The following is a 25,307-nucleotide window of genomic DNA, read 5'->3' as shown; positions in this document are numbered from 1 at the left end:
CATTTTCCTTAATTTTCATGGTTACTTGTTCCTGTTCAGTCTTCTCTGCAATAATTCTTCCAAATTCTCACCCTTTCTTCCTGTGCTTTCTCTGTGGCTGCCTTCTGCATTTGAAGGTTTGGATTGTATTTTCATGTTGATGACATCTAAATTTCCTTGGAAATGTTTTCGTATTTCTCTTGCCTTTTCTTTCCTTGTTTGGTTGCCTCCAGCTCAGTCCCAGTCATTGTTAACTTCCCCAGCTATGTTGCCATTCTCTGGACACACTCCAGCCCCTCAATGTCTTTTTTGTCGTGAGCAGCCCAAAACAGGATTTGAGGTGTGGCCTCACCAGTGCTGAGCACAGAGGGGCAATCACTGCCCTGGTCCTGCTGGCCATGCTATTGCTGATACGGGCCAGGATATTTTTGGTCTTCATGGCCACCTGGACAATGTCCAGTAGCTCTCATCCCAAGCCAGCTACAGTCACTGCAGTCACTGCCTTGACTCCAGTCCCTTATCTGTTCTAGTGATAACTCACTTGCTCCTACTTCTCATGGAGTACAAGGGAGAGAAGGGAAGTGAAAACAGCAGCACCTTCCCTCCTTGCTTATGGTGAAATACGGAAGGTAGGAGCTTGTGCTCTAAAAAATGTGAAAGGGAAGCAAATCTGTTCTTTCTGTGACCTTGTGGAAAAAAAAAAAAAGGAAAAGGAGGCAGAAAAAAAAGGGCAGGGAGGCAGCAAACAGGTACTTGAGAAGCTCTTCCCAGAGGAGCTTGGTGAGGAGAAGGGCATGATGGCTCCTGTCTGCCCAAAGAGGTGTTGAGTGCTGCTGTAGCAGGACTTCCACTTCCTGTGTCACTAATGCTGATGGTGTGAGCAATAGCTGTGTGTATTGGGATCAAACACCACCTCGTGCTTGACATCAGCCAAGCATGATGTTTTTGGCTGTAGCCTCATGAGAGAAGTGACCAGAGAAGGTGGTGCAGATCAGAGCCAAGCCCTCCACTGCTGGGCAGCTGTTGAGGCAAGAGATCAGTTTTTATTGCTGAGCATGTGAAGTGTAAGAGGAACTAAGGCAGCCATCTATACAGTCATCTTATAGATAGTTTACAATTAAAAGTTAATTTACTCTTGGAGTCCTGTAAGATGATGCAAAATGGTGGTGTATGGATTTGTGCTGTGGGATGACAGGCAGCACACGCAGTGAGCCACAGCCATCTCATGCTGCCTCTCCCCTGCCCATTTTATGTAGGAGTCATGTGAATGTGGATTAAAAGGGAGCAGTAAAAAATGAAGCAGTAGTTTGTTAAAACAGCATTGAAGGAAGTGTTAAACTTACTTAAGTCCATCTCACTGACTGTTCTGTATCCTTAGGGTCTATCTGGTCCCACCTATTTAAACAATATTTCTATTGCAGTCATAAATAATTTCAGATACTGCTTTAGCTGTTTCTAAGCTCGGATTCAAAGTGTACATGGCACATAGTGCCTCCTGAAAGCCTGCATGCTTTGCAGTAGACATTTTTCTCTTATATTTACTCAAATAGAAGTGGATATAGTGTTTTCTTCTCAAATTTTTGGTCTGACTCCTGTGACTCTGACTCCAGTAAGTAATGCCAGTAGCATGGGTAGACGGATCTGACAGGGCTGAAAACTAACAGCATGTCAGACGCTTTTCTCCAATGAAGGCTATAGATCAGAGCTAGGAATCTGCTGGAGCTGGAGAGGGTGACAGGGGAATAACATCCCTTTCTCTTCCATCGACAGGGGTAATAACTCCTGGCTCCCTAGGGACAGATTGTAAAAGCCAATAGCCAGAAGCTGTGAAGCAGGGAGGGTAGAAGAATTGAAAATTAAAGAGGGAGTGGAAATTTTGTGTAAGGCTTTAGTGAGATGTTGGAATAAACCATCAAGTGTCATTCTTTTAATTGCCTTATTGTTGACAGGATTTTTGCAATGTTGGGTTTTATTAGTTTATCAAGTTAAAATACTGGTTAAAATTATTATGATATACTATTCTTGCTTTTATATGTAGCTAGGCATTGAGTATTCCATGCTGTTATTATTGAAAGTATGTGGAAGAAATGTTTTGCAAATATTGCTTTACAATTAAATAAAACAATTCTGTTAATATCATTACTATACATAAACATATTTTGAGCATGTTGATACTGTACACTGTATAAAAATATGATAATTAATTTAAATGATGGTGTGCTTTATAGGTGTTATCTCCATGTATAAAATTCCATGTTGAATCTTTCATAGTTCACAAGCATTTAAACTTTGGCTGCCTTTGTGTCCAGGAGGAGTGTTCCAGTCCTGACAGATTTTACTAATGTTATGGTACTTGCATTATACCGTGGGTCTTTAATTCATTTCTTTGTGGAGCAGTAGCTTTTAACAGGTTAATGACAGACACTTGAAGAAGCAGAACCACAATAAAAAGCTCCTGCACTTTTAAGAAACAGAAGTGCTTAAAAGTGTTATTTTTTATATGAGTTGTTCTTGCTTAGTTTTTAAAGTGTGACTGGTGTTTAGTTAAATCTTTTACGGACTCAGTTCACTGAAGGTGACAGAAGTACTCACTTGAGCTCAATGAAAAGTAGACGTGACAGTAAATTTTTCAGTCAGAGACAGGAGATCTTGTTATAGGAGTCAGTATGGGGGTCAGGGCAGAGCCTGTTGATGATTGAGGAAAAGAGAAGTAAATTCATTCTGCTTCATGCGCTTTGTCAAGTGCCAGTAGCTTACCATTGAGAACTAGTCACCCGTTCTAGTCTTACGGCCCTAGAGGTCACTCATTTGATATAAATCATAGCACTGCATAGGCTCAGCAACCTATTGTCATTCCAGATGAAATAAAAAGAGAGGAATGCTTCATTCTGAATTAAAATGGCTGTGAATATCCCACCACATGTTGCTGTTCAATGCAATATGTGGTTAGATATTGATCTCCAAAATCAAGTCATTAAAATGTGCAGTTTTTGTTTATTGGAATGAAGCAATTAAATGGTTCAGTTATGCCAGACCTTACCTTTTCTGATGAAAACTATTGATTTCTTGCCACAGCTTTATAAGCGACAATGTTTTTGATTACTCTTGACAAACCTCCTTGGAGTGTTAATTAAAATTGTACCAGATGAGCAGGTGTGGGAGATCATTAGATTGCCCGGATCACACACTGTACTTCATATTCTGCAGCCTTGCATAATGAATAGGGCACAAGAGGGGAAAAACAATATCTTCATCAGCAGAATTAGCATCTTCTCTCTCTTTTCTTTTTTAACTAGGTGACATTACATTTTATAGTACATCCATTTATCATTTATTGAATAACTTCTTCTGAATCTGATAAAATTAAATTTCTTTTGTAATACTACATTGCTACAAAAATACAAAAAATTCAATCCTCAAATATTTTGTGTGTGAATGCTGATAAACTTGCCATACCCACTGCATTCTTCCAAAAACAAAGCAGGAAACTTTGGCATATTCTGAGATAAGACATTTTAATAATATCTGCATTTTTCTCTTGCTTAACTACATGATGGTATAAAATAGCATGAGAACTATTGATTATATTGGTTTTCAAAGAGCAAATTATTTCATGATTTATTAATTTACCATAGATTTCTTGTCTGATATAATAGTAGTTGGTTGATAATGTTTTTTGACCTTAATATTATGCTAAGAAAATCACAGTGTGTTCTAGTTGTGTTGTACAGTACAAGGAGGGTCTATGGTTATGAAGCCTGTGCAGGGTTGTTCTGTCAACTAGGCAGTGTAAGGGAAAAAATAGAAGTGAAAAAACTAAGAAAAGGATGAAATATAATTAAGGACGGGATATTGTTTGGAACAGCAGAGGGAAATGGGAAGAATATGTGAACATAAACCTCTTGGCCTGTAAATAAATAGATACCATTAACATCACAGGTGAGTTGCAGTTGTCACTGACTGGAAGCTTCTGTGATGTGTTTGTAGCTCAGGCCAGATCTTATTGAACTGTCAGTTTGAGCCTTAGAGGCTTTAAACTGAAAAAAGGGGATATGAAAGAAAATAAATACTTTTTGGAAAAAGGTAGTGCACAAGTGTCTGGGATAGGTGTTCTCTGGAAGGGAGCCAGGTAGACATCATATATGCTCTTTGACTAAGTTGCCTTCTCTGTGCCTATTTTTCTGGAAATTAGATAAAAATTAGTGTTTGCAGTTGCAGTTCTTAGTTTTGCAGCACTTATTTAATGTTAATAAAGTTATTTGAAGTCTTAGCATAATTGTAAATTCAAATCACAAAGAGATAGGAATTTCTTAATGATTAATTAGCTGTGCATTATGCTTTTGAAAATCTGTCCAAAATGGAAATAATGTTGAAAACAGGCAATCGTGTGTTAACTGTTCTTGTTGCAGAATTATAAAAAGCTAGCACATTGCAACAATGGAAGAGAAGGTTCGGAAGTTACCTACACATTGGAAGGGGGGTGTATTGTTGTCTCGTAGCAGAAATCCAGCTGGATGAGTTGAGTTGTCCCATTGATTTAGGTGAGCACTATAAATGAGCTGGATATTATTAACTCCAGCTGTAGTGACTCCTTTGCAGTAGTGGTCTATATTTGAATGTTGTAATTTGATAATGTTTCTGAGCTTGAATGCAGAATGTGTTGATCATGTATATTTTTGACCTGATTCTGAAAGATGTGGATATTTTTGAAGTTCTGTAGAGCATTCTTTAAATAATGAATCTATCACTTGCTGACTTCACTCACAAAAATTGCTTCTTTTTGCTACATTTGAAAAAGATGACATTATGCATATAATTTGCAGGACAATTTTCTGTAGATTTCAAATATAATTTGGAGGGTTTCTCAGTAATTTTTGTAGAATAAAGTATTTCTATTCCTAGGATTTCTTTTGGGTTAGGCTGAAAGAAAGGGATGTTATTTGCAGAGCAACAGAAATTGCCATGCACACAGTGTTTGCTTGGTAGCTTCAAAGTGAAGATTCATCCTTGCAGGATGGTTTAACATGGATACCTCTAACAGCCCCTGTTGCTTGGTACCCTTTGGAATAGCCTTCGGGAGGCTGTTAAAGCAGAATGGAAACTAATCTGTGCTCTCAGCCCCTGTCAGAGCTGAGGTATAACGTGGAAACCTCGGAGTGTTGCTGCTTGTGTGCTACCTTTCTGGTGGATAAATAGGCTACTGCAGCAGCTTGTAAGAGTCAAACAAGTGTAACAGCTAAACTTTGCAGGAAAAAGCCAGTGCCAAAAAAAGGTGACATAATGTAACAATATAAGTGAAAGAGATAGAAGAACAGATCATAGCCTAAGACCATTTAGGGTGGGTTTTTTCCCCATGTTTTTCAACACATTTGTTCCTGTTAATTTGAACTTTAAAAAGCAAATAATATTTTAACTCGTGTGCCAAATGTCTCATGTGATTTAGTAAATAGTAATACTTCCATGGGTGGAAAACCGGTTCTGCACTATATGATCAGCACCATAAGAAAAGGCTGAATGCAACAATTGCAACTCAAGATTTGAAAATATTTTTCTTTTTGGTATATGAATGCATCCAAATAATCTTTCAGATTCCTGCCTTTTCTGCTTTCCAAAAGTAATAGTTGTATAAAATGAACTGAAGGGGTGTTTATGTAAAGATGCAGAACAGTAGTAGTAATAATAATAACAACAACAACAATAATAATAAAAATAATTTCTACTTTTAATTTCAGGAGTCAAAGCATTTCACAATCACAATTTCATCACAGTCAGTGATTAAATGTGAAATAGCCAGAGTACCTGAAATACAGCTTTAGTTGCCAACTATCCAAAATGTAGGCAGTATAAAATGTATGTTATTGGATAGGCATGAGAAAATCTCCATGCTTCTAACTGTTGATTTCCTATCTTTTCTTCAGAACAATTACATCAGTGCATTTATAAGTAATTTTTTTCTCTTGTGGCATTCCCATGGCTGTTAGCCACATTGCACGTAAAATGAGTGAAACCTGGAATCTCTCAGGATTTGTGGTTCTCTTTATTCTTTGCTCCGTATTGAAAATCGTTCCTGTCAGCTGGTGCTCTCCAAGCTGCCTGGAAGAACTTTGGCATAGTTTTCCTAACCTTTCAAACACTAAAAGCAAAACCCTGCTTTGATTAAAAAAAGAAAAAAAATAGGCAAAAAAAGCCAGAGGACTTTGGCCCCGAGCCATTAAGGATGCAGGCGACTGCGCTGCGGGCTGACAGCGTATTCCACAAACCCTGCAAAGTTCTCCTCGGGGTCCCTGGAGTGGCTGAGGCACTTTGCTTGTACTTAACATATATCAACTGTCACCGACGGCAGTCGGTGCTGCACTGAACACAATGGAACATCCAGATGGTCTAAACAAAGCCAACAAATGTTCACTGCTATTAAAAGCTGTTTACATCAACTTCCAGTATTTCATGTGCTGAAGTTTATATTGTGTCACTACTGGGGTGCTTAGCTCCATCCTCAGTTTGGGGCAGGGATTTCTAAACTATTGTTGCTTATGTGTTAAAATAACATTCTGAATATGCCTTAAATACATGCCACTGAACTTTTTTTCCCCTTTTAAATAGGAAATTGGTCATTGTATGCTAATTGCATGCTTTCAAATATTGTAATTGATTGTCCCATCTAATTTCCCCTTGCTTTTCTCCCCCCGGTATCCTCCTTCCAGCGCCTCCCCCCTGCACATGCATGTCCCAGCCGTGCTGTGCCTGTCGGGCACACAGCTGGTGGCTGCCAGGCTGGCTGTGTCACTGCCGCAGCACAGGGTGCCCCCGCTGCTCCCTGGCCAGCTGATGGAGGTGCTGGTGCGTGCTGTGGTTTGCTTTCATCCCTGAAACACTCGGAGGCATCTCCTGCTGTCCTGTTAGTGATCAGCACGTGGAGGTGACAAACGGACATTTCACACCTCCTTCCTCTGACCCTTGTTCCTGGTGTCCGCTTTGCTGGAAGTACACATCCCTGCCTTCTGCTTGCTGAAATTAATTAATTGGTGGGACACAAGCTTAGATCAGACTATTGTTTTTCGTGAGGTTGCAATAAAATTCTTAGGGATACTTGAATGAGGAAATCATTCCAAACAGTGCTGTTTTGCAAGTGTGATTTCTGATTAATCATATACCGTTCCTGAAAAAAAGGACCAAAAAGTGCTTAAAGCACTAAAAATATCCCTTAATTGCAGTGATTTAAAGAATTGAGAGTTATAATATTTTTTCAAATATATGAGTGAAAGATCACATGCAAGCTGTTGTCCTTCTGTGGAGTATTTGTTTGCAAAATAAAAACCAACTGTTTTTTCAATTAATTTTAAAATGAAATCTGACTAGTCTTCCCTTCTCCCCACAAGTACCAGATTAAGGCATTAGAGAAGAACAAATTCAATCCCTACCCTTTTACAGGTAAGAACTTTTTCTTTGTTTTTCACCCTGTTCATCTAACTGTTACTGATCACCATGCTAAAAATAATAAAATAGAAAAAAGGAACCTGAAAAACATTTTTAGACCACAAGAATCTAATATTGGCATTCACTACCTTTTTGTAATATCTGTGCTGTTTATCCCAGCATATGTCATTCCACCTGCATGTTAGCTGTAGAACTAACTTTCACAACATGGACAAAAACATGCTTATTTCTTCTAAGAGAGAAATCCCATCACACTTTCTGGTTTTTAAATAAATAGAGGTCTACAGCAGCATAACAAGGCATGTTCTGAAGGTCTGTATGGGGTATGCTAGAAATATTCTTTCTACGATGTTTATAGTTTGAAGATCTTTGAAGATGTAAATGTATGAATGAACAGTTGAAAGTATCTGAATCTTGCTTGCTGTTTTTAAAATCTGACAAAAGAGCTACTTCTAATACAATGTAATGTGTTACAGAACTATTTTCCTTTCTGACAACAGCATGTGACCATAAGGTAAGTAAAAAATACTAAATTTTACTATCTGTTTTCACTATTGGCTGCAAAGGGGATGTGGCAAATAGTGAATTTTCCTGGTGTGTTCTAGCTGATACAAGACTAATTCCTGTTCTCAGAAGCTTTGAATGTGAGATTCACAGATTCAGATTTGATTTGCAAAACTTTTAAAGTTAGTTCTGTTTCATTCTGAGCTTTATTAAACATTTAACTTTAGGCTGTTTATTTGAAAATCTTGTTTGTAGGATTTTCGTTTACACTTCTCAAAGTGTTTCAGACAACCAGAACAAATTCCACTTTTTTCATGTTCCTCTCATTATTATTTTTTGTTGCATAGCTAGATGTCCTTTCCATACTCTGTTGTGCAAAGTCCAAACCCTTGTCTTGGCTAACATCCTTAGGTATAAAGTTACTGCTGTTACTGAATTTCCTCTAAGTTCCACAATGCTCTTGTTGTTTTCAGAGATGAAGTGACTCCTTATAGACATCATTATCTGGAATCTAATGGAAGGGACCTGATCCATGTCTCTGTCAGGAAAGGTCTGTGATTCACCTTATTGTCCTGAGTGGTTTTGGTCATTTTCCTGTGCTGGTAGGTAAACAGCACTGTCTGCACAGAGATCAGCTCCTGTCATTATGGTGAGTCTGTGTGAGAGGACACACTCTGGAAACAGCAGGGTAAAGGTTTTGCATAATGACGTTGCACAGTGTTCAATTCTTATGGGGTCAGTGCTTCAGAACTGTGGAATATATAGAAGAAGTAGAGTTAAGTCCTGGTGGAAGTGAAGGCATAGTGTTTGAGGTTTCTTTTCTGGAAAGTAAAGCTAGTTCCTGGGTTATGCTGGAACATGACCATAAATGAACTGAATATTATTCTGCATTACAAAATGATTAATCTCTGGTGTTTCCATCCCAGGGAGTTTTTTCTGTAGGAAAAAACTGTAGGAAGTGGATGCATAAGGAAATGTTTTACAATAAAGATGACATCATTAATCTTCAGTATTTCTCTAAGCAAGACCTTTCCTGACTGTGCAGAATGATAGAGAAAGAAGTATTTTACTGTATATAAGGGAACCCTGAGAAGTATTAGGACAGAAAACTCTTCCAAAGCCATGGTTTTCATGTTTGACAGGGGTCAAGCTTTGTGCCCGGTGTAGATGAGCCTTTTGGAGCCAGATTGTCAATCCAAGCGCAAGCTGCTCCGTTTCCTGTTTATGCCTGTGCAGAGTTACACATCCTGACTCGCTTGCCTTCAGCTGCAGGTTTTTCCGCACTCCCTAGGAGATTTCTTCCTTAAAATGGTTTGTTATTTATCATTTAAGTAAGCCATTGGAATTTTGTTAATTCCTGTTTTATTTAACACATGCAAGACGGTATCATTAGCTAAAGGAAGATAATGTTAAGGTAGTAAGAGTTACTGATATTGCTAATTAAATGACCTTTGCAAAACAAAATCTGATCAGCCTATGCCTGAATGTAGAGAACTGATGCCAAGTTTACTGCTTCACAGAGGACTGGCCTATTGTATATCTGACCTGAGGTTATCAGCAATTGAAACCTGGTCTAGTAATTTAAAAATAAGCTTTTTGTATATTACACATTTCCATTTTTCCATCTGTCATAAGATTAAACATGTTTCAGCATAAAGGGACATTCTTAGAAGAGCAGTTTGCTTGGTATGTTTACAAAGCTCCTCCATTGACAGATTGTAAGAATTTTTTATTGTTCAGTGGTATATCTCCTAAGTAGTAATGTTTGAGTTTTTTTTAGTTCCCCATCCAATAAAGTGGACTGAAACCAAAGAGATCTGACAGTTCATGGTGCTTTGTCCTTTCCCATTAAATTGGAGCACGATGAGAAAAAAATTTGATTATATCAAGGTTAGGACTGTCAGAATTGTTCTGCATAGGGCTAAGTTATGCTTTTCTTTAAAGGTAAAGTTTTACTAATTTAATGGGTTTCTTAATAGGTACCAAAGAGCTTTTGTTAATGGCCTGTATGCTTGGTTTAAAAGCTAAAGAAGGGTAGTTACTGAGGAAGGAGATTTCTAATTAGGCCTTACTTCCAAGCAAATGTGATAAAATGACTGACAATGAACTACATATTCCTCCCTCCATCTCTCTTGTTGCTTTACTGTAGCTAGAAATTAGATCTTTAACACATGCTACAGTGATTGATAGAAAAGGACCATATTGAAGTTCAAAGGGATTTTATTAGTTTAACAGTGAACTTTGCCATAAAATAATTAATATATGGTATGAGCAGAGTGAATGTGTAATAAAAAGTCATAGTATGTTGAATCAGCATAATTGCAAGGAAAAAGAGAGCATTTTGCAGCTTTTCTAGAAATTTGACAGAATTAGGAGGAGCCATATTTTCATTCTACTCAGTAGGAGCAGAATTGTACATGATCTTCAGTTGGAGTCAATTGGCCTCATTTCAAAGTTAATGGTCCTTTTGGCCTTTACGCTATCAAATAATATAACCTTTCACTTACTGATAAAGACTGGCAAAAATAGCAGCTGTAATGAAAATGAAGAATTTCTTCCTTTGATCACTTTTTCCTAGTTTGTGCATAACTCCATTGAACTTGGTAGGGCTACCTGCCATTGATATGGTTCCTTTTGGTATGGCATCAAAGTACTTCCCAAGGATTAATGGGTTTTAATTTAATTCATGATACCACTATGAGGCAAAAAAATCTCATTGTTCCCATTTTAGGAGACTGAAACTAAGCAACTCAATTCATTGATTTGTGTAGCTTAGTGTAAGACTCTTTGAGACATCTTAATTCCTTGGTGTTTCAACTCCCTGCTCTGAGGTGGGCTCAGCCTCTCCTCCTAGAAACTTAAGTACCAAAGAATCACACCTGACATCTTCGTTCTGAACTTTGTGCCCATTCAAAACTCCCCCTCTCCCCACAAAAAGGAAACCCAAGGCAAACAAAAAACCCCACACAAACCATCCCAATCCACAAGCTAGCTTTGGAAAAGTCATTACACAAAAAAATCTTTCATGTGCACAACTGAATGAATTCCTTTTCTCCCCAAGCTTGATTATATTTAATGACAGAGTAGAGCTGAGGTTTGGAAATTTGGTTTTAATAGATGTTAAATTAATCACTAAGTGCAATCAGGTTTGTTTCCTATGTTGTTTGAAGTCAAAAGTGTGGTAAGAGGCGCTTTCCAGACATTCCCTGTTGTCTTGATAAATTTTCTTAAATAACATCTGATGAGAATATTTATATCTTGAGTAATGTCAGTATTGTCTATATTTTTCTATTTTTATAATCATTTATTGTTTGCTTCTTACATTATAGATATACCTGATGTAAATTGCAGAAAACAGCATTTAAATGCTTTTCCTGAATTATCTTCTAAGTACCTGTAAGATCATGAAAACACCCTGCAGTACCCAAGTTAACTTTAGAAGGGTTAGGCAGCAATTCCCTTGGTGACCATGTTCACATTGTGAGATGCATCAACACACATGTTTTGTCTATCAAGCCAAAAGAATATCCCATTTAGGGCTTTTCCCCACAGTAATCAAGGCCGAAGACAGCAAAACAGCGTTCCCTTCAGAGGATGCAGCAGCAGCGTGAACTCAACCTTTGTTAAAGGCTAAGCTCTGCTACCAGTTCCTTTTGCAATATGTTGTACTGTTAGTTTCCTACAGTAAAGGCAGCCAAGGTAAAAAATACAGGACTGCAGAGTAATGTAACAAAAACGTGCTGCTCTGCATGAAGCTCCTGAGTTTCAGACTGCTGCTGGTCAAAGCTGGCCTATTGACCCCTGTCCACTCTAGCCGAGTTAACCTGCAGGTCTTTGCTAAGGTATGTTTGCAGCAGGAAAGGTCCTGGGCTCTGATTAAATACAGAAGGCATGCAAATAGGCTTTCCAGATGGTTTAGTTAATTGAATTAATATAAATCTGAGCCTAATGCCTTCCTTTATTTTGGAGGTGAATGCAATGTTGGGAAAAACTTGAATCTTTGAAAATGGTATTAAAACATAGTATTTGTTTTTCTTTTTTTTTGCACTATTTTTTTTACTTACAACAAAATTAATTTTTGCATACAAAAAGCATGTTGGCTGTCTCCTTCCAGAAAAAAAAAACAAACAAAAAACTGACATAAAAGCAAACAGCCTGTGGATTTGGCAAGGTGATAAACACAAAGATTTCTCTTCCATTTGCAGTAGAATATTGCATTATGAGAATCATGAATAGTAATCTCACTTCTGTGCGCCTCGGGATGACTTGCTGGAGACCACTCAATTTTATTTCAAAAAACAAGCAAATATAACTAAGGAAAACAAAACAAGGTATATTCACAGCTTTGTTTTAAAATATCATAAGCATATTTTTACTAAGGACACAATTTTGACAGCCTCTTCTTTGTAAAATTCTCATCTGCTCTGATCATTTGATAAAAGCTAATTTTTCCAGGTTGCTTTGCTTTTGTTTAGTTTATTTTTTTTCTTCAGAATTCTTAACCTTTTCATACTTTCAGTGTATTTTTAAATTATTGCAAAAATTCCCCTTCCTTCTCCTGTGGCTAAGCAGGAAGCCAGCAGGATACCAATACTGCTTACTCACGGAAATTAAAAACAAAACAATAGGTAAGAAAAATAAAGAAATAGAACAAACAAGAGACACTATCTTTTCTGTTAAAGCTTAATGTGTTGTGCACTGGATATTCCATATACTGGACCTTAAAGTATTGAAACTTCTGCAAGAGAGTTTTTGCAGAATTTGACTCGTAGTTATTTATTTCGGTGTCTGCAGCTGAAACATGGAGTTGCATTACTAGTCTGTCTGTGTGCCCAAACTCCAGGGAGAAAAAGCAGTAAGTCAGCAACGGTAGCCTTGCAGTCCAGAGCCCAGGTTAAGGGGTGATAGTTTTTGGAGAGGCATTCTGTTTATTGGTTTATTTTTGTCATAGCCCTGCAGGTGCTGGTGTTCATGGGGCTCCCCAGGCAGATACAGGTGATGCCAGGCTGTCTGGACATGTGTGTCCCTTCTACCCTCAACGTGTGAGGTGTCTCATTCTTGTCAAGTCTTTCCTGAGGTGCCTGGACTCCTTTTCCGAAGCAGAACTGCAGTGTGTGCCAGGAGAGCACTGTCCTTTGAACCAGCCCAGACATGGGCACAAACACGTCCCCTGCTTGTGCAGTTGAGGATTACCTTAGGGAGAAAGAAAGTATGCTTCCATCTTCTTTTCCCTTTTTTCCAGGGATGTGGTGATGTGATCAAATTGCCTATTTCCCCTTGAATAAAAATACACGTTTTGATTAGGATGGCTATTTGAAACCTCGTTAGGATGGCTATTTGAAACCTCATTAGGATGGCTATTTGAAACCTTTTCTAATGCAATTAGTTTCATTTCTGTAACTTGTAACACCTCTCCTTCCAAAACACGGATTCTAAATTCTCAGTCTCCTGTTTTTCTCCAGTGTTGCCTATCTTTTATTCTCTTACGTTTTCATTTGTAAGTTTACATGAATGGAGACTTGTATTGCATTCAGCATCCTCTCTCTAGACTTTGGGATAAATAGACTTCTCCATTTGCCACTGACATGTGTGTGAAGAGCAGTTCATAACATGATTGAACTCCATTGATTTTTCATAAAAGTTTAATAAGCTGATACAGGTCAAAAGCATTGCAAAATTTGTTATAAATTCCTGTGGTGAGCTGAACAAGACAGTGGGGAGAGCTGGCATCAGATACACTTTGAATTATATAAAGGATAAATACGTGCATAAATATGTATTGAATTACCTGGAGGATAACAAGGACTTGAAACATTTTTGTTAATTATTTTGAATATTGTGTTCAGATTAAGAGCTTTATAACATTGTATGGCTCTCCTTGTTTATGTTTTGTATTTTTTACAAATGATTTGCTCATGACTGCTTTAGCAGGAAATGGATCTTGGAAAAATACTTTAATTGCTTCCCTGAAAGAAAACCTCAGATTTACATGTGAGCCCACTGAAATAGTTGACTAACACTGCATGAATCCATTCAAATTGGAGGAGGTCCTAGTTGTGCTGCAATTTTTAATCAAGTCTGGGCAGAATTGTCTGATAAGTTCCCTGAGTTGGTTGCTGTATGAGTTAGGTCGTGTTTGAAAATTGCCTGGACAAAACACAGAGCCAGTGGTACATCAGTTATAGATACCATTTGGGCTTACAGTGCAGAAAACACCCATGCAGAAAACCTCAGTAGCTTCTCCAGGAGCTTGGAGGCTGCCCCCAGGCCCCATCCCCTTCTCTGTGCTGGTCTGGGCCTGTGACTGCCGTGGGGAAGCCTTGCATGGCCCATTGCTGCTGCTGAGCTTGTGGCCACAGGCCAGAGTCGTGATCTGATCACTGGCCACGTCAGTCTGGTGTGTCATCCCTCAGGACATGAATCTTTCATGAGCAGCAAAACCTTTTTATGGCTTAACTTTGTTCCTTGAGCGTGCAGACTGCAGAGGAACAGGATGTTTATTGTATATACAGTGACCATTCCCACTGAAGAGGGAATCCTTTAGGATGAGCTTCTTTGCAGGAAGCACCTCCTGTACCTTGGCACAGAGGTGTAGTTGTGGGTTCTGAGGACCTCTAATGTGTGCTGTGTTCCTCCCAAATGCCCTAAGAATAGAATTTATTACAGGCAAGGCACTATGTTTAACATATTCCTCAGGTCAGCATTATCAGATGATATCTCACAGGGTATGGTAAAATTCTTCTTATCACTAGCTGATGTTTAGTGTCATATGTGCCATATAGATGGCTTCATGAAAAGGTGTAGAATTTTCATTCAAATTCATTAAATAAAGTTTGTTAAGAATATTAGTAAGTTTTGGCCTCAGGTTTTGTGGCATGGTGCAAGTATCCTTCTAAGATAACCAAGAATGCCATTTTTCATATGGATCTAACACACTGAAAAGTGAGCCTTGTGTTCCCTTGCTAGCTGGCCAGCATAAGAGGGGAGAATTCAGTGCATGAATCCAAAACCCTCTGGAAGACATTTTTTTTATAGCTCCAATAAAGTCCTCTAGCTAGTTCAGTGTTTGCTATTGACACCAAAGACACCTGAATATTCCTTAATGTACTGGAATGTCCCAGAGGGTCACTAGTAACAATTGTGCATTTTCTGGTACGGCACACAGTTTTTAAAGGTTCCTTCTATTATCATCTTCATTGCTGTCTTGCAGATGAAAAACCAGGCAATTTCCTCTTTGCTTTATGCACTGCCTAAGTGCAACGGCCGTGTTCCAGCGTGATGCACTCAAAGTGTCAAGTACGAACCCAAAACTGGGGGGAGAAATCTGCACGAGCTATAAATTCCCTCTTTTCCAGAGGTTATTTCTGCACTCACCCTTGATGTGCAGAACTTATTTCTGTGCTTGGGTTAATATTTAGGTTTTCTTTATAGGTCATCTTTTATTCTGAAAACTAAATAGGAATCCTTCTGTTCATCTATTAAATTTGTGCGTTCTGTGTACTGTACAATATGTTTAAGGGAGGGGGATATTCTTTTTTGAATTATAGTTGTTCAAGTGAATTGGTTATTTTCTCTATAACCTTTCCTGTCAGTGCCTTCAGAAAGGCTGTCCAGCAAATCACTTAGGTGTTTATATTTTATGGTTAGTATCTTATAATTAAAATATGTTTTCATATAATTTTAGTTTATCCAGTGTATATGTCAGGCTCAAGATCTTTGCACAGTGTCTGTTGCTCCTAAGACACAGTAATTTGTTAGTAGCTCAGCATCTGATCTGTTCCACATTTCCTTCACACAAATAGGTCTTGAGTTATGTTGCCGTTAGCATTTATTCTGATAGAAAGTATTTATAGCAAGATTGGGACCTGCAGACGGTTAGCATGTTTCAAAAGTGATCTTTTAGCCAAGGTGGCTCACCAAGGGAAAAAAATCTTCTGATCTGCGGATGGACCCAGGAAAAAGGTGTGGAGGACAGGACTTGGTTGCCCACTGGTGGGTGGGTGGCACAGGTCTCAACTGCAGCCACCTGCCCTTGCTCCAGCTCTGCTCTCAGGTGTAGCTGGAAGGGCAGGGTCCTATGGACCACCTAGGCTTGTGATTTATGTGGAATGCTGGACAAGGTAGGATACGGAGGCCATTTATTTTCCATTCCTGTTCTGCAATGCCCAAATTACTCTGAAATGTTCCTGAAAGTCACTCAAGTTGGATAAGTTTTGTGTGTGTTTTGTGTCCCCCCTACCTTACTTGTAGAGGGGATTCATCGAGGTGAAATATTTTTTGACCTACTGGGAAAAGAGACTGTATTTAAATGAAACTGTTTGTTTGCTGGTTTGTTTTTTTTTTTTTTTCTTTTATGTGGACATTGACTTTAGACATGAGAAAAGTTGTTTTTATGAATCCTTTCCTACCCTTTGAACATTAAGCACCTTTTTGCTGTTGTCTTGGTTATATTTTCTAATGAATCTCTTACTCTGTGAATGTGTATTATTTTTTCCTTCTCTGCAAAGACTTGTGACTTTTCAAATACATGTGAATGGCATTTATCCCCCTCCTTTCCAATAATGTTTTGACTACTTATATTTCATGTTTCTGAAGGATCAGCACTGTGGGAAAATATAGAATGCTGTCTAGAAAAGAAATAAAAAAATATTAATGGATTCAAATGAAGGAAAATAAAAAATGAATCCAGATTCACATTTGCCTGTAAATTATTAGAATGAGCACAAGTATAATTTAATAGAAAGTAACTTAACAGTAGCTTAGTAATGCTGTACTTTATCCTGCATGTGAATAGTAAGAAATGTGGTGTGCTAGGCAGGGAAAACAGTGTTTCTTACAGTTTGTATTTGACTATTTCAAAACAGTAATGTAGGCAATCTTAGTGATAAATCCAGAAAAAAACAAGCTGATATTCATAAAACTGGCTAATTTACGTACAGATGATACCAGAGCTGTAGTTAACTCCAGGCACTCAGGACACTTTAAACATGGACTTCTGTCAGAGGCCTCTGAATTTTCTTCTTGTCTCTTTTTTGTCTTCTCTGCCCTGTGTGCCATGCTCCTCTTGTTTTCCAGCTCCCTCCTTGGCACTTCCTGCTCCCCTTGCATTGTCTCAGGTCGGCTCAGCTGCCCAGGGAGGTGGGCACTAATGCCAGCACGTGGTGCTGACTCCCACGAGGCTGTCTGAAGGTGGAGGCACTCCAGGAGCCACTAAGCTGAGGACAACACTGTCAGTGTCAGGCTCTGGCCATTCTCATAGTGCCTTTGTGGCCACATGTAACCTCCACTGCCCTAAGCAGGGACAAGGACTCTCAGAGGGGCTGCAAGAGATCCCCACACATCAGCACACACCACAGGCTGTGGGAGTAACCCTAGAGAGCTGTCAACAGCAGGGACCTGTGTGCCAAATGCAGCCACCTCTCACAGCAGGAGCATGGGGAGCCTGGAGTTTCTGGAATGCAGTGGGGTTGTAGGAATAGGCCTTGTCTTCTCCAGTGGGACAAATGTGCTGCCTTGGACATGGCACGGTGTTGGGCAGTGGGGGAAGCTCCCTGAGGATGGGCCTTGCCTCAGCTGTGGGGATGCTCATGGGAACTTCAGCCAAGTGCTTTAAAATGAAATGTATGCATGTTTCCTGTATGGGAAGAGCTGTGCCCTGAGGAAATGGGCAGTGCTTTGAATGCTGGTGTCTAAGCTAACTTTTCTGGTGCCAGAAAAGGAGTGTGGGACTGAGGAAAGAAACCCTTCATTTTACAGAGCCATTGCTGGTGGCTTTAAATGCTGGCTGGTTGCAGTATTTGGGTGTGGCTGCAGAGGGGTGATGCCCCAGCTATGTGTGCAGGGGCTCAGGGCAGAATGGAGGCTTGAGCAGCACTCCCCTCCTCCCCAGCTGTGTGACCCTGGCACAATGATCCACACTGTGGGTTAGGATGTTGTGCCGGTTAGGTAGTGGACTGTGAAATAGCTTCTTAGCTATATCAATATTTATGTTATGACCTTCTGTCCCTAGTGAAGGCTTATTTCTGAGAAGTTAAAAAGAAAGAGAGAAACAATCCCCCTCCACCCCCCAAGAACAAAAAACCCCACCCAGACTCATACAATGTAAATAAGTTGAAAACCCCACAAAACTTCTATTGAGAACTTTCTAGCTGTTGCTATGTTTTGGAGTAATCCATTGTCCAAGATACAGCACTGCTATGATGTATTAGACTAATATATCATAAGAGTGTCCTAGCTTTGATGATGTATTAATGGAATACATCGTTAAAGTGCCATAGCTCTTATGATGCATTACTCCAAACATGACCAGCTGGGTGGGTTAGCATGCAGGCATGTGTGTGTATGAAGTAGTGTTTCTCTACCTAAAAGTTCATGTGGAAGAAAAGTTAGGAAGACCTGAAAGTCAGGAGCTTCTGAAGAGAGGGGTTGAGCTGGGTAGGACCAAAACTGAGGCTGCAGCTGTATGCTTGCAAAATCTCTGAATGTATAGAAATCACGGGGCAGGGGGTGGAAGAAGGAATTGCCTTTACTGAAACAATGACAAATTTTCATTCCCTTTCAAAGACTACAGTGATATGTGTTGTATTACATGAACAAGTTCAGCATTTTTCAAAAATGTCTTGGCAAGTTTTTTTCAGGGTATTTTTTTTCAATTTGCTATCATATTTTATGAGAAAATTAGGTTGAAATGGTTTTATGCAGATATAAACACTTCTGTTGTAGCTGTTATTATTAATTTTTTTTGTTCTATATGTCAGCTATTTCTAGTTTCAGAGAAGAAAGTAAGATAAGTTCTGGTAAGCAGTCTTTTAACAAAGCTGGTTTTTACCACATTTCCAGACATAGCGAGCTTTGGACAAGCTTTGGAGAAGCAAGCTGATAAATCCCCCTCACTCTGAAAGTGATATCAAACTTGAACAAAAGGCATTTATAAAGCACATTAAATACTGATGATGATACTCACCTCCTTGTTCCCTAACAAAAAGACCTTGTGTTGTGTGTGTTCATACTTACAAACTTTCTATGTCTTGCCTTTTTAAAATGTCCTGTATTGTCATGTTACGGATGTTATTGACTGCACATATGTCCTTGAATAGAGTCTGTTGCCTGGTTTTGTTGAAAATCCAGCTCACAATTGCTCTGGTCTTGCAATGGTACACATTTGCTAAATTTGAATATTGCTGTTTAATCTAATTAATCTCTTGGGGATTTTTTTTTTTTTGCCATTCATAGAGCTTGGTGCAAGATTTGCCCATTATTGACTTTTCCCCCCCTCTGCCATGCTTAGAAAGAGAAGGATACAGAGGCAGATGCAAAATACCCCTTTTTGCTGAATCTATAGAGAGGAAAGTGTAGGAACATTTCCAGGTACTGAAAATCAACCTTTCCAGTATAAATTGCTCTTTTGCTCTTTATGATGAGAGGCATAAATTATCCAGTGAAAAAGTTTCATTTTTCAGGTTTCACAGCACACAATATTTGCACAACTTTGCCCACTTTTTACATCACAGTATCTTGAACACTAGATGGCATTGGCTTTGTTAGTGTAAGTGGGGAGGAGATGGAGGATACTCAAACCTCCTCCCTTCAATAGCCCCTGTCTTTCTTCCTGCCATTCATGAAGCCAGATCAGACAAGAAAATCCTCAAGTTCCCAGAGTTAGGACCACACCAAGTGCTGCATTTTCAGGTACCCTTCACTGATTGCTGCCCAGTCAGTGCATAAATGACCCAACCTACTTAGCAGATTCCTGCTGCTGGGTGATTTTGCACTGCCTGTGCAGAGCTGAGATTGCACCTGCAGCAGCCCCAGACATATCCTGTGGAAGGCAGCGTGCATGAACTTGCCATCTACTGTGTTACAGTGCATTCACAGTGATTAGCAGACTGCATTTTGCTGCATTTTGTCTTGGCTGGGGTTGGTTGGTTGGGTTTGTTTTTTGTTTTGTTGTTGTTGTAAAGGAATTGTTTGAGAAGCAATGTTTTGTTCCTACAACATAGCAGTGTATTTTATACAAGTTGCTGTAGTCTTTGACTGGGGAGTCATGTACAACCTAGTATTAGAAGCAATTATTCTAATGACAGTTTAGTGACATGTCACCAGACTTGGAGCAGATGGGTAGATTTTTCCTAGAAAACTGTGCCTTTTGTTCTGTGATTATTATCTAGTTTTTGGTAATTAAAATTAAGACAGGAGGTGGCAAAATAATGAAAGTAGTAGAGCCTGAGTCATGAACTGTTTCATAGGGGTAGTAGTGGGGAGAAGTGTGAAAGCAGGGCTGTCTCTTGCCTGCTATTCCTTTATTAAGCATAAAACCTTTTCAAATGCCTGTTGTGGTAGTAGCTAGGGACTCAGGCCCAGGTCAGGGCTTTCTCATGCTAGTGATCTTCCTGTGCAATGGATGAAATTAGGGTTTTGTTTTCTTTAATTAGGGTTGGGGTTTTTTTACACTATCATACAGGTAGTATCAGTGATGTTATTAGAGAGCAGAACCTTTCAGTTGTAGACATGCTGGATTTCAACTTCTCTGAACACAAAAGCACTCACCACTAAGGCAGAGCGATAGAAAACTCTCTCATTCTTAATGTACTTCCTGTGTGTTGCATCAGCCAGAGCTGGAGTGTGGACACACTTCTCAGTGTTTGAAATGCACTCTTTGGAAGAGCTGTAATAGCTGTGCTCTGTGGCTTTACCTTTTACAAATCATATGCCACCAGTCACATGGTCCTATGGTTGATGGTGTCAACAGTCCTTATGGTGTGTGTGAAATGCTGTGTCCTTCTGGAACAGTTCCTCTCTGAGGAACCTGTGAACATGAAGCACGTGGGAAGCCACCCCAGGACTTGTGTAGTTTGAACCCTTGGCAGAGTCAAAGAAGAAAGGAGACTTACTCTTACCTGTTGTTGAACTAGGAGGTCCAAAGCAGAATTTTCTGAGGGATGTATTTCCAGATTTGTCTGCTTTCTTCAAGGAAACTTGGAATTTGTCTTCCAGGAATCTGTCTCCTATTCTACAGATTAATTTAGTTACTACATTGTTGACACATTTGCTTTAATATTGTAAAAGAATCCATTACTTTTCACTCTGTTTTTATAGGCTTCATGCTTCTAAAATGTTTGGTGTGTGGTAACTTCCTCTCATGGTGAAGGACAGCTGGGCACAGTCCTGCTCTGCTTGCTGTCCTGACCAGCTCTGGCAAGGGACAGCCAGGCTGTCCTGAGGGGACATTTCAAAGCAGAGGAGGTGGAGCAGGGAGGAGAATCTGATGGCCTCTGTGACTACTGCCTTGGAGATGTACCTTAGTAATGAAGCACAAACTTTTAAGGGATGTTGTCTTGCTTTTGGAAATGGATTGCAATGTTTCAGTGCATTTGTCTGGCTGTGCTGCAAGGTTGCAGTGGATTTGGAGAGTAAATTCTCAACAATGAGTGGGAATCTCAGAACTCTTAGTACAATGTGGGATCCCAGCAAGTGTTGTAGAATAATTTATTGATGTCAGTGCTGGCTGTGTCTGCAAATGTGATCTTCCTGAAAATGTGCATTACTAGAAGCTGCCATGTTTATCTCTGACAAGAGAAGCTGGTTTGGGAAACCAAAATAGATTTTCTATCTGTTAGCTTCACAAGAAGTTCCTTGTAACTGTAACCACTGGCCGAATGAGCTGAGTCCCCTCATTAACTGTTTCACTTAATGATGTCTTTTATTACAGTTCAGCAACCCAGTTGAGTGAGTAGCTGCATGGTGAACTAAGTGCCTCTGAAAGCTCAGCAGTAAAATTTTTGCACATCAAGTGCTGTGAAAATGTTCTGCCATGGCTTGAGTAGGCATTTTTTAGTGTGGTTTAGGAGAAATTACACACTAGCAAAACAAATCAGGAGAATAAGTAGCCATCAACCTACAAGTAATGATCAAAGATCAGTTTGGTTGATAGAGGTTTTACAGTGTGTTGATATCACCAAAGACATGTCTGTGGTCAGAACTTCAACAGCAAATACAGAATGAGACCCATTCCTAACCCAATTTTTTATTTTTCTTTGTTTTTTTCTTTTCTTTTTTTTAAACAATCCCATGCAATTTTCCCTCCTGGCTCTGCCTTGCAGAAAAGTGCACTTTTGTGTGGATTAGCTTGGGGGGTTTCCAATTTGCAGTGTGTCAGGGAACAGAAACCAAATAAACTCTCTTATGTGAATGGGCTGTGGAAATAAACTTCAGTATAAGAAAGTGAATTGACTGCCCTGAGTCATCCTCAGCTACTTTATTTGCTCTAATTGGTTTGCTTTAATTAATTAAATTGTTTGCGCTTCTGTTGTGATTTTGCATGGCTTCTCATTAAGCATTGCCTTTTATCTCTCTTACTGATCTGTGCAACAGGTATGCTAACTACCTTTTAGCATCCTGGCTGGAAAAGGAGAAAGGTTTCCATCAGCAGTGTCTGGTGGTTGTACCCATTCTACACATGCCATGTAAGTGCTGCTTGTGAACAGCCTGGGCTGGGGCACTGAGATCCTTTCGGAGTTCCAGAGGTAGATGGTGCCTGGGGAATGAGGCATGGCAAAGGTCTGAAACTCAAGTGGTTTATTTCTGGGGAAGTTCCCATCCTTAAGATCAGTTTTTTAGCACAAGCTCAGTTTCTTGGAAAAGGCCCTGCTTAGTTTTACGTTAATAAAAGATGTGTATTTGGCTTCATGTCAGAAACAGGAATTCACAGACTTTGAAAAACCTTTGAAGACTGTTACAGCTGTAATTGGTGTGTTTTGTCTTGGGTGGAGAATTGGAAAGGTTTATTTTGAGAATATACTCTCTTAAGGGCAGGAACTGTTACTCATCTGTGTTTGGAAAGCAGCACCAACACAGTCTGGATAACAATGATACTACAGAAGGTTAAAAGAACAATTAAAGAGTGGAAATAATGACCTAAGGGAGAAACACTTAACTTTAACACACCGACGACTGCACATCGTGTGTTTGGGGAAATCTGAGGGGAGACAGAGAGTGAGAGAGTTGTCAGAGAGACTAATACTCTCAGAAGAAATATGTTGAAATCTCTGCTTGCATTTCACAGAAATGATATCAAATAACTTGAAGAAAATTCCTTTGAACGGAAAGAGGGAATTTCTCCTTATTTGTGTTTTCTCCCAGGAGAGCTTGCCTCATTTTTTGGTTCTTTCTTTCCTTTCTGAATACCTTGGGACAGGGGGAGTCTGTCAATAAAATAACATCTCCAAAGCCACACTTTGTGTGCAGGGAGATGCATGCAAAAACTACTGGGTAAATCCAGCTTCCCAAGGCCGCTCTTCCAGAGCAGCCTGGGTGCTCTGGAGCCAGCCAGCATCCCTTCAGGGTGGATATACCAGAGGTGTCACATCCTGACATCACTTAGCAGCTGTTTTTGTGTTTCTTGTGGTTTTGAAATGTTACTGAGACAGTCGTGTTTCTGGAACAGCACAGGGTGTAGGTCAGCCTTGGCTGTGTCCTACAGGTGGGAGGATCAAGGCAATGCACCCTGGGCATTTTCAGAGATTACAGGCAAGTTTGTGGCTGAAGAACATTTTGAATTCCTGGGTTGTGTGCTCTGGGTCTCCAGAAGACAACTCTCATACAAGCTGAACTACAGACCTATGCTTCCAATACCTCATGATTGACAGACCTATTGAAACAGAGCAGAATTTTATATATATACACAATTATATATATAAAATCATAATAATGCTAATAAAAATAAGAATAATAATTTAAAAAGAGAGAGAATTTTTTCTCTTTTTTCCGTCTTCTGGAACATGTCAATTATGTCTGTATATACACTTTTTTTTTTTAAAATAGTTCTTTAAACTACAAACATTTTCTTCCTGGCTACGTTGGTTGGTATTGTATTACTTACAGCTTTCATGAGAAGGCATTAAAACAAAGCAGAACAACTATAAAGTACTACCAGGAAGAAAACAGGGTTTTTCTTGTGTTCTTGGCCTCGATTTTATCACCCTGAAGTGATCGCTTCCTTTTTGGAGCTTTTTTCTTGTTTTGTGTATATTATTTGTGTGTGTAGTTGGTCACATGAAATCAGTGTCCTAACAGAGCCAAAATGTAAATTACGAAAATTTGCTGAGGAGTGAAGCTAACAGCATCAGTAAAATGGTCCTTTAATAAATCAAATATTGTCTAAATACCTGAAAATACCTGCTACTAAGATTCTGTTATTTTCTTCACAGCTCCCACAGGCAATACATGAGTGATTCTGCATTATTAATTACTTCCAAGTATATCAATGGGGAAACATAGTTCTAGAGCTGCAGATAATCTCCCTAAATCTCCCTCCTGTCTGTGTTTCCAGGCTGGCAGCTGCTGACACTGATGTGCTGTGCTAACGCAAGGGGAGCAGTTGGGCTGTGCAGTGTTTTTGCTTCCAGTGAGTGCCCCTGTTGTCTCCTTGGAGGAGCTGCTCCATGCTGAACTAAACATTACTGAGACACCATTGGTGCTGCTCTGCAGGATGTTCTCAGGACTCTGGCACACCAGGTGAGGTACCAGCCAGCTTTTCTGACAGCAAGGAAAGGTGTCGCAAATGTTTCACTACAGAAGGTACAGTGGGTTTTCTTTTAAATTTTTTTCCTCTGCCAGATGCCCAAGGGGCAAAGTTGGTCAAAGTTTGATAAATAATAATTAAAAACCCCCCAAAACAAAAAAAAACCCAAACAAAACAAAAAAAAGCACAACAAAAAAGCAACATTTTGTTCCCTTTCCTGTTTTTGTCAATGGCTATTTTCTTCGTTATGTTGAGTATTGCTAAGCATGTTGTTAGTGAAAAAAGGGTTGTCTTCAAATAGTTTAATCCTAGCCCAGATGCCACTGCTCTGTTTAGATTCGTCTATTAATATTTCTGTGCAGTTTTTTAACTAAAATTCTGGGATGTTTCCTCTTTCCTCTCTGGAAACAATGTTTGGTAAGGACTGTAGGTTGTTTAGGTCTGTGGAACTGGTCATTGTAAGCCAAGACACAGAGGGCTGATTGGTGACCTTGTCTTGCTTTTGGCTGGAGCTTCTTCAGCTTGGTGTGACCAGGCCCAGCAGTTGCTTTCCTGTTTTGACATTGGTGGTCACTTTGCTGCTTCAGACATGTAGACAATATTATGTCCTTGACTTTTCCCACTCCTTGACATATAAAAAAACTCTCCTGAAAATCCTGATGTGTTGGTAAAGTTTAGATACAAAGAAAAAGAAAATTGAAGTAGAAATGTGCCAGAGGGAACCTGAGTGGTGCAAAAGGAATGAGAACACAACAGAAGGGTCTCCTGAAAAACAGGGGCCCTCAGTGGGAGGGTGTGGAGAACATCAGCTAGGTGTTCAATAACACAAGTGAGCAGAGGAGGGACACTGACACAAAGAAAGAAACAAAAA

General features: G+C 39.4%; 1 protein-coding gene across 2 annotated transcripts in view; it reads left to right on the top strand.

Annotated features, from left to right (window-relative positions):
• ZNF281 (zinc finger protein 281) overlaps nt 1-25,307 on the top strand; it is a 320,112-nt gene that overhangs the window by 47,178 nt on the left and 247,627 nt on the right. Inside the window, exons 6-11 of one of the 2 annotated variants that reach the window (XM_064427962.1) lie at nt 4,389-4,520; nt 7,356-7,407; nt 7,890-7,927; nt 8,391-8,467; nt 9,060-9,228; nt 24,245-24,429. The gene's annotated coding sequence lies outside the window, so the exon portion shown is untranslated. The remainder of the gene's footprint in view (nt 1-4,388; nt 4,521-7,355; nt 7,408-7,889; nt 7,928-8,390; nt 8,468-9,059; nt 9,229-24,244; nt 24,430-25,307) is intronic. The other variant, XM_064427963.1, reaches the window with a different exon arrangement.

This window comes from Passer domesticus, chromosome 7 (genome assembly GCF_036417665.1).
Source record: "Passer domesticus isolate bPasDom1 chromosome 7, bPasDom1.hap1, whole genome shotgun sequence".
NCBI classification, from domain to species: domain Eukaryota; kingdom Metazoa; phylum Chordata; class Aves; order Passeriformes; family Passeridae; genus Passer; species Passer domesticus.
This window is presented reverse-complemented; position numbering and strand designations above follow the sequence as displayed.